The sequence below is a fragment of the Prinia subflava genome, chromosome 3, assembly GCF_021018805.1.
Source record: "Prinia subflava isolate CZ2003 ecotype Zambia chromosome 3, Cam_Psub_1.2, whole genome shotgun sequence".
NCBI lineage: Eukaryota > Metazoa > Chordata > Aves > Passeriformes > Cisticolidae > Prinia > Prinia subflava.
The window spans coordinates 79445640-79459261 of record NC_086249.1 but is presented as its reverse complement, the minus strand read 5'-3'; the positions used below and the strand labels follow the sequence as shown (position 1 = coordinate 79459261).

The 13622-nt window shown below is 43.2% G+C and overlaps 1 protein-coding gene across 1 annotated transcript in view; it reads right to left on the bottom strand.

The window, feature by feature from the left end:
- NCK2 (NCK adaptor protein 2) overlaps positions 1 to 12253 on the bottom strand; it is an 84822-nt gene extending 72569 nt beyond the window's left edge. The window contains exon 1 of the mRNA XM_063392667.1: positions 11909 to 12253. The gene's annotated coding sequence lies outside the window, so the exon portion shown is untranslated. The remainder of the gene's footprint in view (positions 1 to 11908) is intronic.
- Positions 12254 to 13622: the final 1369 nt, after the last annotated feature.

Below are 13622 nucleotides of genomic sequence, written 5' to 3'. Positions count from 1 at the left end.
AATGCTGAAGAGTCTGAACCAATTCTCTACTGAGCATACACTACTTTTAATCATCATTTTCTTCTTCCCATATGTGCTTTTCTTTACAAAGTCCCAAATCCAAACCTCAGAAAAGTTAACTAAACACATTCATAAGTGGCTTGAGAATCATAACTCAGTTGATTAAACATTTGGAAGAGTTCACCTGGTGGCTTTGAAGTGCAGCAGAGGACCAGTTCAGGGCTCTGCGAGTGGCAAAATAGTTCCTGAGGATCTTTCAGTAAAGTGGTAACAGTCCTTTAGGTAAAGCAAAGCCAGAAGATTCAAGATGGGAAACAAAGCTATAAACTGTAAGAATGCAGAGGTTTACGTCCTGTATGCAAGGTTAGCAAACTATTACAACATCAAGGTACGTGCCCGTCTTTTCCTCTCTTACTTACAGATTTAGCCTTTAAGGTGCCCAAAGCACTTTTTCAAGCTCTTCCTACCTATTTTAATTCTATACTTAAAGATCTTCCTGCATTCCAAGACAATTATTATTTTGCTTTGATGCTTTTTTCCTTGGATGTTTTTGAGATGAAGTTCTAAATTGAAGTTCAGCAGAAAAATGATCACAGCACTACATTTCAATAACAGAAGCATTGAAAGTGTGGCCTTCAGTGTATTAAAGTCACTGCTGGAAGCTACATATGAAAATGTATTACCCACCTCAGAAAACCCTCCATTGTTATAATTTGGTCATTTCACACACCAGTGATCAATCTCAGCTGAGCACATTCTGTACATCCACACATAATGATAAAAAATTAGATACACCAGAGAAAAATTTAAGTCTTTCCTTTGTGAACAAGTATATTCACAAAGGAATATACTATAAAAATCACATTTCTACTACTTCTTGGTATGAAGCTAAACAAGGTGAAGACATACAAATTGTTGGTTACAAGGGTCAATGACTCAGCAACCTGTATTATGTCCACTTTGCAGCAAAAGCTGATAAGCACAAAACAATTACTATAAAAAACAATCTTGGAAGTACACTCACACAAAACTTTTTAAAATGTACATATACACTTAAGGCTACTAACTGTGAATCCTTTGTCTATCTCTTCCTGAACTCAAGAATTCTATTTTCCAACTCTCTTTCCCTTACCTGCCCTTGAAATTTGTAAGTTTCAGATCAGTGTTGCATATAAAGTCCTCAGAAGCAGCAACTGTCAGTAAGTACATTACAGTACATCTACAAGCTGAAAACCCCAGGCTGCATTTCATTTCAGTACAGAACAACACAGACTTCCAAGAACAGCAATGTTATGAAGAAATATTACAAAAAAGAAAATATCCAGCTATTGGAAAACAGAAAAAACTGAAATAATATTGCTTCCACCATTCCCCCAACACCTTATGACACTGGGATCCAGTGCTGAACCTCATCACACAATTCTCTCTACGGCAGTTCTCCCACCCTATAAAGGGTGGACAAGCAGGAGGAGGAGGAGGATGCATTGTGAAGGAAAGTACAGTTTTATTTTTATACAATTCACCTTAGCCCAAAGCCAGTTCATGTTGGTAAATCCTGCCCCAATTTGGACCACATTAAGTTCAGATATAATTAGCCACTTCCAAATACCAAGTTGCAAGCATATACATATGAAGATAGAAAATGAGAACATGCTATTTAACAGAATTACCCTGTAAAGCACCCTACACTTTCTCCTACCCTGAGCAGATATAAGCAAACAGACTGTGTGCAGCTACATATTTACTTAGAATAGAGAGCCAACAAAGCACTAACAAAAATATCTTCATCCAAATCCTATTCACAGCTGTTAAATTAATGGAAAGACTCTTCCGGCATGAGGAATACATGAGTAATAGCCTCCACGGGAACTTTAATAGCAGATCGTTAGACAAAGGGCTTCATAACGCAGCAGCTGGACGCCATTCAGCTACCTGACAGCCCCTGTGCTGCTTGCAAAGAGTGCATTAACCACAGGAGGTGGATTTCTGAGGCACTGACCGGTGCCACCCTGTACTGCAAAGGGAACAGAAGGGAGATGGCGTAAGGAGCAGATTTGGATTCTTTGAAAGAGCTATTAGAGCAAAGGGCTGCGTGATTCAAGACAATGTACGATGACCAGTTGCACACAGAAGCTGCAGGAAAACAGATTTCTCTGCAAAACAGTTACACACGGTCATTTTAGCTTGCCATAAATTTACACTACTTCAAATCAATGCCACTGAAAAATCTAGAAAAACAATGTAAAACACTTGCTACATTTCTCAGTGCAAAAATGTTTCTTCTTATTTAGGGAAAGATATGTATTGACTGACCCATGTGGCAGCCCACCCCAATACCCTAACACAATTCCAGAACATATTCACAGAAGAAGGAAGTTAAAAACAATTATACAGAAATCTTGTAAGCAAGGGTTTAAGTGTAACCTCATTTCAGAAATCTCATCAACTCCACTTCTGCACATCATGCAACTACAACATTCCAGTCAAATCTTACTCATTCCCAAATGCGTGTAACCATGCTAGACAGAATACATTTTTTCTAGTTTTATCTAATATTTTATTTTCTTTGCTGTATGTAATGTAATACTATGCCATATGTAATATTTCTGCTGTATGAATAGATTAAAGACAACCCAAAAATATGTCCACTCACAATCAAGGCTATTCCAAATTCTAATTATCTACAAAATATTGTACAATGGAAAAGGAGAGAAAAGATTAACAAAGCAAAGACACAGGTGATCACCATCAGTTTAGACAGCACAATAATCAAGGTATGCAGCAACTAAATCAAAGTTTTTCTTGAATTAAGAATTTATAGATTCATAAAAAAAATGGTACTTCCCTAAGAAAATCTAAAGGTACATGTCAACAGCAGCCAAAACTATTAATTATATTGATACCAAGTGCAAGTATTAATATTGAGGTTTGGAGTTTTCATTGTTGTTGGTTTTGAGGGGTTCTTGATATCTAGTAGGTGCCACAATTTTAGAACAACAGTACCGCCAATTTAAAAATCCACTGAAATACAACTGCTTAACATCAGGCATGACATCCTGCAAACCAGGCACACTCCCATACTCAAAAAAGCCTGTGGCAGGAAAATGGCACAGGAGAAAGAGCCAAGAGCTGCTACCAGTCAGGTGGGCAACAGGCAGGCAGAGCTGACCAGGGAGTGGCACTGGAAAAATGATCCCCTCTCTAGCACAACTCCACCTTGACTCACCTGCATTCATGACTCACTGACATCAGATTCAGGATTGCTATTTTTGAAGAAGGAAGCATTTAAAATTTTACTACCCGCTTAGCAAGCACAGTATAATCTACTAAATACCAAGCTGCTTCAAATGCTATGTACACTCAGTAATGGTATGTATGCCATTGCTGCAGAAGAGTAAGTCAATGGCCATTAATCCAGATGGCAATTACATACGGTATCTTTTTGTAACCACAAGTATATCACTTATATTAACTCAAAGGAATCCAAATGATCAGCTACTTAACCACTAAAATTATCTATCTGGAAAGAAGGAAAAAAATCAAAGAACAGAACAGACAAATCACAAGGGCAAGTTGAAAAGACCTTTATAACAGAACATTGAAATCAGGTCTAGCTGCACCATTAAACAAACTAATACAGTTAAAACATGGGGGGCAAAGCATTTAGAAGTTATGAATTTCCATGATCTGCATTAATATACTTGTTTTCAAACCTTGGTTCCTCCAAAACAGGAATTACAACCCTCAATGCATTTAAGAGCCTTTCTTGCATCACATTTTAGTTTTCCTTTTTTTTTTTTTTTTTTCCTGTTTTCATTAATTTTGGTTGTCTGTTTTAAGTTCTAGTTTCCATGTTTTTAAATAAAACACCAAACTAACTAATTCCTTGTTTCCCCCGGAGGACTAAATTTCCTTTTCCATCAACTTAAGCAGGCATTATATCAAGCACTGCCTGATCCACACCTGTTCTATAACAGCTCAGTATTACTTACAATCCTTAACTACTGGGAGCCACACTGACTTTCTGGGACTGCTGGAAAAGTAATGTCATAAACAATGTATAGGCATAAAGTCTGTCTCTAAAAATAAGCTGGCTGTGTGACACTACAGCAGAAGTTCCATAATTCTATATACATGTTGTGACAAGTAAAGAACGTGTAACTAAAAAAGAATTGACCTGCAATGTAACAGTGGTCCTTATCTTGGAAAAGATGTACATATGGCTCAGCTTTGTGTCTTGTAAATAAGAGACGATCACTCCAACAGGACCGCCAGGGGTACTAAGCACATGCACAGGGCCACAGCAATGGAGGGAGAAGTTGGGATACAAAACAAAGAATGAAACTTTGGCAAAGCTCTGACAGTTTGTCTTCCAGAGAGGTGAGACAAACACCTGATTGAAATAAACATCCAGAATCTCCTGTCAGCAAAACCAGAAAAGATCCTAAAGGAATACAACCGAGAGTATTATAAGACAAGACTAACCGAGGAAGACACACATTGTCTCAGTAACAACATTACTCAGACTTTAACAGTATTCTGCCATAGGAAGTCCATAACATTTCAGTTCATTATGATTCCCCATGCATCCCTTACGAGCCTCAAAGCTCATAAAAATGATCTGTCATATTTTGATACCTGTGCTAAATACAAGCTTTGTGATTACCAGTGTTTAAACTCAATACAATCCACACAGTCCTTACTGAGATATCTGATTAAATTTCTAATATTCATGAACTAGAATTTTAATATTGAATGCTCAAAATGATTTAGGTCTTTTGATGTAACAGAACATAAGTCATTTAGTGTCAAGTGGAAGGCAGATCCCTTATTATAGCATTAATTATTTGGGATATTAGCATTAATTTCTTTCTCTATTTGAATTAAATGGAATTCAAAACAGTGTGAATTTATGAATAGTCCACAATATAATTATTTCTATATTATCCCTGCAGCACTAGCAAAAAGACTGCCTACAGACTGTTGGAACTCTGGAATGTAAAGGAAGAAGACTGAGCATCAATTTTTCTTTTTATCTTTTTTTCTGAAATACAGGAAAGGTAAAGCTCAGGATGTTTATACTCTAAATGGCTTCACTCTTTTTTTGATATAAAAATACCCATCTTTATACCTATAAATGGCACCTACATTTTTTGCATTCAACATGCTATGATTAAAGGAAAGCACAATTAAACAAGATATACCATAACCAACTTCTTTTATGACTGGAACAAAAACATTCTTAATTAAAACCACAAAGCTGAAAAAACAGCAGGGACTTTTACACAATTTCAATACTCACTGGGAAAAATGCTATGTCTTAACCTACATTTCCAATGTTGCTATATACATAGAATTATAAGTTCTGGTAGGAAGGACTCATCAAAGATACAAACATGGTACTTTCTTCCCAGCACCTAAATGGTACCAGTTATCATTTCACTTACATGACAGGTATAGCCAGACAGTATTGCTAACTAAAGTAGTTCATAACTATAAATAAATAAATACACCACCACGCATGAAAAACTGCTGTTTGCAGGTCATTTGAGCCAGCCACCAGAGCACTAGATACTGACAGACTGTAATCCATCTTAACACTCAAATACAAAACACACAAAACCCAGCACTTACAGGGTTTTACCCAACTTACATGACTTCTTCAGTCCAGTTAAACCAGAAACACCTGGCCAAGTGAGATTGCAACCTTACATACAAACAACAGCCAAGCCTATAAATAAATCAAATAAGCCATCTGTGCCACTGACTGCCCCTGTCTGCAGCTCATCTACTCAGGTGTCAGCTCCTGGCCCTGCACTCTACAGCTGAACTACCAAGAAGCATTTGTACCATCACTGACTGACAGCACTAACACAAAATGAAAAAAATCAGTGAGCAGAGCGCACATTTCCAACCTGCCAAATACTCAAAACCTATCCTTCTAGTTTTGCTGAAATTATTACTAAAAATACTGAAAGCATTTAAAACACATGCATCTTTACAGTGTTTGGATCAAGTCCAACTACGTTTTTTTCTCTTCTACTATTTAGCAATCAAATTTTCAATCTAAAATTACTAACTAAATTTTCTACCAATATTTGATCTACTTAAAATGAAAACTCAAAAGATACTTGTAAAAACAAATTTTAAAAAATCTGAACTCAAACCTAAGAAAAAGCCTAAAGTAAGTTTTGCTAAGCCAGGTGGCAGTGTGCATTTGTAGCAGCCCAAGTCTCCTGTGGTGGAATCCAGAATGCTTGACATGCCATCATTCAAGACCTGTCAAATTTGATAACACTCTGTGTGTGTCTGGAAGGACACCATCCATTCAGGGAAATGAACGTGTCATTTGTTGTCATGACAGCTATCAAAATTCGGCCCGAGAGCATATCATAGAGCCACGTATCTCTCCTTCTGCATTAAAAGGTTGAAAAATACTTTTCCTTGTTGTCATCCAAAACATCATTAGGATGTCAACTAAGAAGTCAGCTCCCCTGAAACAGCAGTGGCCCAGGATGGCACTGGGAGCCAAGTCCAACGCACAACGGATGTGGGAGAAAACAAGCATGATGGATACACTGCTATGGTAAAACAGGAAGGAAAACCTTGCAGCCGTGGTATGCTGAGGGTGCTCTCACTGCATTAAAACCAAGAGGTCAGTCTGATCAATGCTTGGGACTCTTCTTTGGTATCAGTTCTAGGTTTTGCTAAACAGGAGGCTTCATTTATTGCTGTTCCTTGTAACATTTATTAGTCCAGAATGGTCTAAAAGAATTAGAGTAATACACCAGTTTAACTCTTCATATACAGAGTAAGTTCTAACAGGACATAGCGTTCCTCTTCTCTCCCAAACCTAGGAAAGGACTGAAGGAACAAAGTGTTTTATTTTACTATATAGTTAACTAATATTTAATTGGTATACAAAAAAACATTATTTCAGCCAACTTAAATTTGATAAGAATGAGTTAGAAAATCCTACTATGTTTCATCTATAGTTTATATGCTTAATGAATATTGTCATTCATTTCTAAACCTTCCCACCCGTGCAAGGGATCTAATCTTATTCTGAAGGCAATTTTTTGACCATGTTTTATGACTTTTTGAAAATAATATAAATAAGAACAATATAGTTAAATCTGAAGTGAAATTGATGATTTTTTTTCCAAGAGCTTGCTTCTATTTTCTTAAAAATAAAACACATACTTTTTAAATGACGCACAGAATCAATAATCCCACCCTAGCATGAGCAAAAAGCACCTGCCTTTGTTAATCCTCTTCCTGTTCTCCTGCAAGGTCTGATGGCTCCTCTGTATTTGCACAGAGCTGATCCAAGGTAACCCGTGGGGAAAGACAGGCAAGAGACAGCACTCAGCTAAAAGCAGCTTCTCATACTGTAAGAGGACATGACCCGGACTCAGAGGACTGCATCAGCAAGAGCATCCACAGCCTCTGGCTTTTCCATAAACTTCAGTACCTGCTTTCACACTCGTGTCACTTCTCTTTATTCAGGCCCTCATAAATACTGTGATCATTTCTGGAATGTAGAAATTTTAAACAGCTCAGAAGGCTAAAAATCTGCTTTTCTATCAAATAGGTAATAAACTGAAGACCTGCTCATTTATTTTTGGTTATTAATGCCCCACCTATCCAAACAGCACAACTGCTGCAACACAACAGGCTACCTAACTATATTTCTTTTTTTGATTAAACACCTTATCTGAAACAAAGTCTGTATTTAATTTAAATAATTTTTAAAAAGATTTTTAGAAGGAGGTTGCCTAAGAAAGTTGCTAGCTGATTCTGTAAACAAACTACATCTATCTTTTTTTCCAATAAAATTTCTGCTATATACTATCTGTGGTATATCTCACTACCTGTTTTCATGTGTGTTTCTATGGTTGTGTGTACTCTGCATACAGTAACTGATACGAGCTGAGGAAACTGGATAAGGTAAAAACACACCCACATAGCATTTTATTTTGCACCTCTATTTTGTCACGATTATAAGAGAGAATTTTGTCACAACTGTAAGTGTAAGAACACTTTTGAGACTTTAGGGATCTGCTGAGTGTCCCATGTTCACCACACTGTCTGCTCCACCAAATAATCAACAGTAGTTACATGTCACCATATTAATACCGGATAATGAGACCAGGACTAAAACCAGCATAGCGAACCTACAGCGCAAAAAAGCCTCTAAGCGACAAAGTTTTTTTCTACAATTGTGAACAAATACAGGCTATACCAGCATGCCTGAGCTTCCACTCTAACAAATGTTTTTCATAGCACGAGTATTTCTAAAACTTTACTGACACCAGGGCTTTGTGTATAGCTTCAGTAATTTAAAATGCAATGGGTTGCTATTCTCTAATCAAGATTTATTCCTCTGCACCTGAATTCTTAAAATTTGCAATACTGTATGAAAGCTTAAAAATGTACACTGTCAGGCCCTCTCATTGCACACAAAGTTATTATTTATGCTGGGTTTAAAATATGAACTCCCTTCATTAATGGTGAGAAACAAATCGATTTGTTGTGTCACACGTACTTAATTGAATATAAAAATATATGTCATATTTCAATGCACTTTCAACTTACTCATGTCATTAGAATTAATGAAACAATTAAGAATTCTTATTATGGGAAAAAAGATTACTTCAAGGAAAAAAACCCAAAACAACAAAAACTTCGCATTTGCAAGGATTACTTTACCCACTACTGAATAGAGCAACAGTTTAATTGGGCAGAACACCATTGACTATATTACGAGAAAACTAACGGGGCTAATTAATTTGCAGGAGAAATTTAAACTGGAACTACCTAAAACACAAATAAATTTTGGATTTCTGGGCCAATATGCATAAATCTGCAAAGCAAAACAAAGAGAAAAGTCATTTCTCAAAGGTGTACCAGGATCTCATGTAGCAAAGAGTGGACAATGGTGCACAGGTGAAACGATTAGTGCAGGCCTCACTTCTTCACCTCAGCACAACAAAACAATGCTACTTCCCACATTACAAACACCATCCCAGCTCTCTAAACACCGTCCACTTTAGGAACTAGTAAAAATTCCTGACTTTCACTCCCTGGAAACTATTGTTCTACAGCATTTCTGTATACCTAGTAAATACAAGGACAAAGCACACTACCTTTGGGTTTATAATTTCATGAGAAGCAGAAGGCAGCTCTCCTGCAGAGTGCCTCAACTCTCCGTCTCCTCAACACGCCACATGACCTACTCTGGGGGAGCGGGGTGTCCAGCAAGGAGCACCCAGCACCTCACCCGGGCTGACGGCACTAACCCAAACACGGCAGCATCTGGTTTCAGTTTTCAGCTATCTAAAAACTCCCTCAAACACCTCTAATAAATCCTCATCAGCAATCCTCCTTCCTCAAAACACAGTGGGAGTGGGGTTTGGGAATACCCACTCTGCTTAGAAACCATCAGTCCCTCAATACAAATACAAAACATTTTTCTAGAACATTCGCTTTACATTCAAAGATGGGCTTGGGTTTGATTTCAAACCAGCGGAGAGTAAATTGATACAGTACCTGCCTCCATGAGTCTGGAAGCAGCTTTTATGCTCAAGGAGCATGAAAAATGCAGATACTCGGGTAGTTTTGCTGCTGCTCAAGACCACGACCAGCAAACAGAGTTATCTAGGCATCACTTTTCGAGTCACTATAGTTTCTACCGACGAAAGCCATGAGCACTGCAAAGGATTAACATACCAACAGCAACACAAGGCACAAAAAAACTAAGGCTGGAAAAGTAGCAGACACTCCATATCTTTTGCCTCTTCTTTAGCTAACAGAAGATGAGGTGACACGGAAGAGCATAAAGACCTTTCCTTAAGCTTTTAGACAGCTAGCCAGGAAAACAGAGAAGAGAAAAAAGGGAGGTAAGTTCCTTTTCTGTATGGCAACAAGGCAAAGGCTGGAGTTCTGAATTTATAGTATGTTTAGTAGCCAGGATGTAATAAAAAGGATCATCCACACTATCAAGGGCTAACTCTGCCATTAGTTTTGGGAAAATATAGCAAAAGAGACTTTGTATATTTTTTTTTTCACAAAAGCAATAGGAAATGTAATGTGGTAGAAGTAGGAAGCAAATGTAACAACTAATGTTGCAATGACAGAACAACAGCAACAAGAGCTAATATAATGAATCTGTATCTGTTTCATGGCCTATATAAAAATATTTGCTAATTACAGCCTTGATCTTCATAGTACAGGTGCCTTCTATTGCTACATTTATTCACTGTTCCCAAAAGTGACATCTTCTGTCAAAGTCACAAGAAGAAAGTCAGTTACAAAGACAAAGCGATCTGCTTAACTTCTTAAACACACTTGAGTGAGACAGAGGCTTTCAATTTCCAGAGTTGTGAAATCAATATTTCAGAGAAGCAACGACATTGCATCAGAAATTATAATCCTAAAAATGAAAACACAATACCATTAACATCATCTGTGTAGTGCTGACTGTTTCAGATTTCTAAAAAGCAATGGCAAAACAAGTACTTTCAAACAGAAATTCTTCATAATCTCCTACCCAGTGAGTCTTTTCAAATTCCTCCATATTAAGTTACGAGTCCAAACTCCCAATGATACAAACCACGCGTGGTTAGGCCATGAAAATTTGTTTTTACAAAGGTCACTACCACATTTCATGAAAGAGAAGTCTAATTCTCCCACGTTGAGCTGCTAGAACAGCAGCAGTATGTTCCTCAGAAACGAAAATAATTCATGGGAAGAAACACTGTTCAAGCTGAAGAGTGCTTTAAATTCTTGCCGACTTTCAGCCACCATTCAACTTTTAAAATAACAAAAGGTTTCTCTTTGTTTTACAAAAACGTGATAGTTACGAGTGAAATACTACGTAAAATTCACGGAATAACCCTGATGCACGAAGAGGGCCACATTCACTGTTAAAAAACATTGGAAGGTATTAACATAGGAACACACAGCCGAGAGCGCTTATGATCAGCCAGCTGCACGTCAGACCTGAATTACAAACCTGAATCCCGATCTGACAACCTGATCTGAGATAGGCCAAAGTGCCTACCCTGCCAGCAAGGGGTAGCTGTTAGCCTGGGCACATTTTTTATTAAAAACAGGGCGAGAAGACTTACAAACTTCAGTTATTTTCTTCCCAAAATACGCAAGGATGCGCTTCACTGAACACTCAGTACAGGAGATGTAATTTTGCCTTTATGTCCTTTACCTACACTGGCATCGACCGAAGACACAGTGCACCGCCCTCCTTGAGAAAACCCCTGGCCTCAGCCCTACTGAAGTCAAAAATCGGTGACGGAAAGAAAAATGAACCGAGCGGGTGGAGGGCCAGGTCCCCGCCTCCAGCCCGGTGTTCCCGGCCGCCCTCCGGTCCCCGTGCGGGGCGGCGGCGCTCCCGCTCCCGGCTCGGGAAACTTTCGGGTTGCGCCGCGCTCCGGCCGGGAGGCGCTGCCCGCCTTCCCCGGTGCTGCCCCGCGGCCGCCGGATACGCCGCCTCCATTCACCGGAGCCCCGCGAGGGATGTGCGGGGTGGCGTCCCGGCCCGGCGCTGCCCCCCAGCCGGGCGGCACAAAGCAGCGGCTGTCACACGCCACACATGCACACAAGCAGCAACTCGGGAGGATGAGGAGGAGCCGCCCCCGAGCCCCCCCCCGCAACTGGACGTGGCACACAAACACCTCCTCCCGCTCCGGGCCCCCCGTGCCACCCCCGGCAGGTAGCGGCCCCCTCCTGCGCGGGGCGGCCGCGGAGCCTCGGCCGCCCAGGTGACACCCGCCTTTCTCCCGCTCCCGGCGCCCCTTCCGCGCGTCGTCCCCGGCGGCCGCCACAAGTTTGCGGCGGGCCCAAGCACCCGCCCCGGCCCCTTCCCAGTCCCGCCCGCGGCCGCGCTCACCTCCGGCCGGCCGGCGGGGATCGGAGCGGGGCGGGCGGCGGCGGCGGGGAGGCTCCCAGCCCAGGCGGGCTCCGCTTCTTTGTCTCCTCGGCGGCGGCGGCGGCGGCGCCCGCTCGCTCCCCCTCCGCTTCCCTCTGCCCTTCCCCAGGCGGATGCGGGCCGCGTCCTCCGAGAGGGGCCGGCTGGCTCCCCCCTCTTCCCCTTCCTTCTCCTCCTGCGCTCTTCGCCGGACGCGTCCAAGGCCCCGGCCCTCGGCGGCGGCAACGGCGGCAGCAGCTCCGCTCTCTGCCTTCCCTCTGCCTGCTGCGCCCGGCGGCGGCGGCGGCCCCTCCTCCGCGAACCGCCCCCCCCCGGCACAGCCACAGCCCCCGCCCCCGCCCTGCCCTTCCTGCCGCTGCCGCTGCCGGGATCGCGCGGGAGGAGCTCCCTGGGCTCCCTCTTGCCCGCCGGGAGGGCCGCTGCTCCCCCGCCCCAGCGCAGGAAGGACGGGCAGGGACAGCCTGGGTGGCTCCCTCCCCTCCGCGGGAGGACCTCTCCGGGACCGCGGGGCGGGGCAAAGGGGGCCCTGCCCGGCAGGAGCGCCCTGACACCTCCTCCCCCTTCCAGCCCCGTGAGACCCAGCGCTCCCGGACAAGCTGCCCCGCTGGGAGCGGAAGCGCTCGGGAAAAGTACTGGCGAACGCCGAAAGACCCGGGCATGAGGCGGACGCGCGCTCCTCGGGGCCGGGCCGGGGAAGCGCCCGGAGCGGGGAGGGGCGCGCCGGGGTTCGCCCCGGGGCTGCCACGGGCCAGGGGCGCGGGGTCGCTGCCGCCGGGGAATTTCCAGCCGCGGTATCGGGGCGCTTCCGCCGCCGCCGCCGCCGCCGCCGCCGCCGCCGCCGCCGCCGCCCATGAGCCCCGGGGCGGCTGCAGCCTCGGCTCTTCCCGGCCCTTCTCTTCCTTGCTGGCCCGGGGCGAAGTTTCAGCCACAGCGCCCCTTCTATCAGCCGGGTCGGGCGGTGATTGGTAGGTGGTGTGCCCTACCAATGGTGGTGAGCACGGCAGCCACCCCAAGCCACAGAAACAGAGAATATCCTGTGTTAGAAGGGACCCACAAGGTTCATCGAGTCCAGCTCTTTGCCAAGCTCTAGACACTCCCAAGAATTCCACCTTGTGCTGGGAGCGTTGTCCAAGAGCTTCTTGAACTCTTGTCAGGATTGGTGCTGTGACCTTGGGGAGCCTGTTCCAGTGCCCAACCACCCTCTGGGTGAAGAATCTTTTTCTAATACCCAACCTAAACCTCCCCTGACACGCTTTGGTCCCTGGGGTAAGCCAATTCTGAAACAGAGCCCCGTGGCTAGGTGTATGTGCAGTCCGTGCCAGCCGCTGTGCCCCTCCACTGACGGGAAAGACCTCCACGAGTGGTTAAAGGCAGGGGACAGAAGCCCCCGTGGTGACTCCGGTCTCTAGTGGGAATAGCCGACCTGCCAGCCCCAGTGCTTTGCCTTTGGCACATCCCCCCAGTAATGTCCCTGGTCTGTGGAGAAAAATCATTCCTTGGCATGGGAAGGGGGAAGGCACTCTAAAATATTGTAAACCCTTTACAACATAGAGGAGGCTGGAGTGTTAGTCGTACTGGTTCTTCTCAGGAGGCATTTCCTGGCTTGGGAAGCAAGGCTAGGCAACACCACTCTTTCTGAATCCAAATTAAAGTCAGCAGCCCTGCTGTCTTGTTT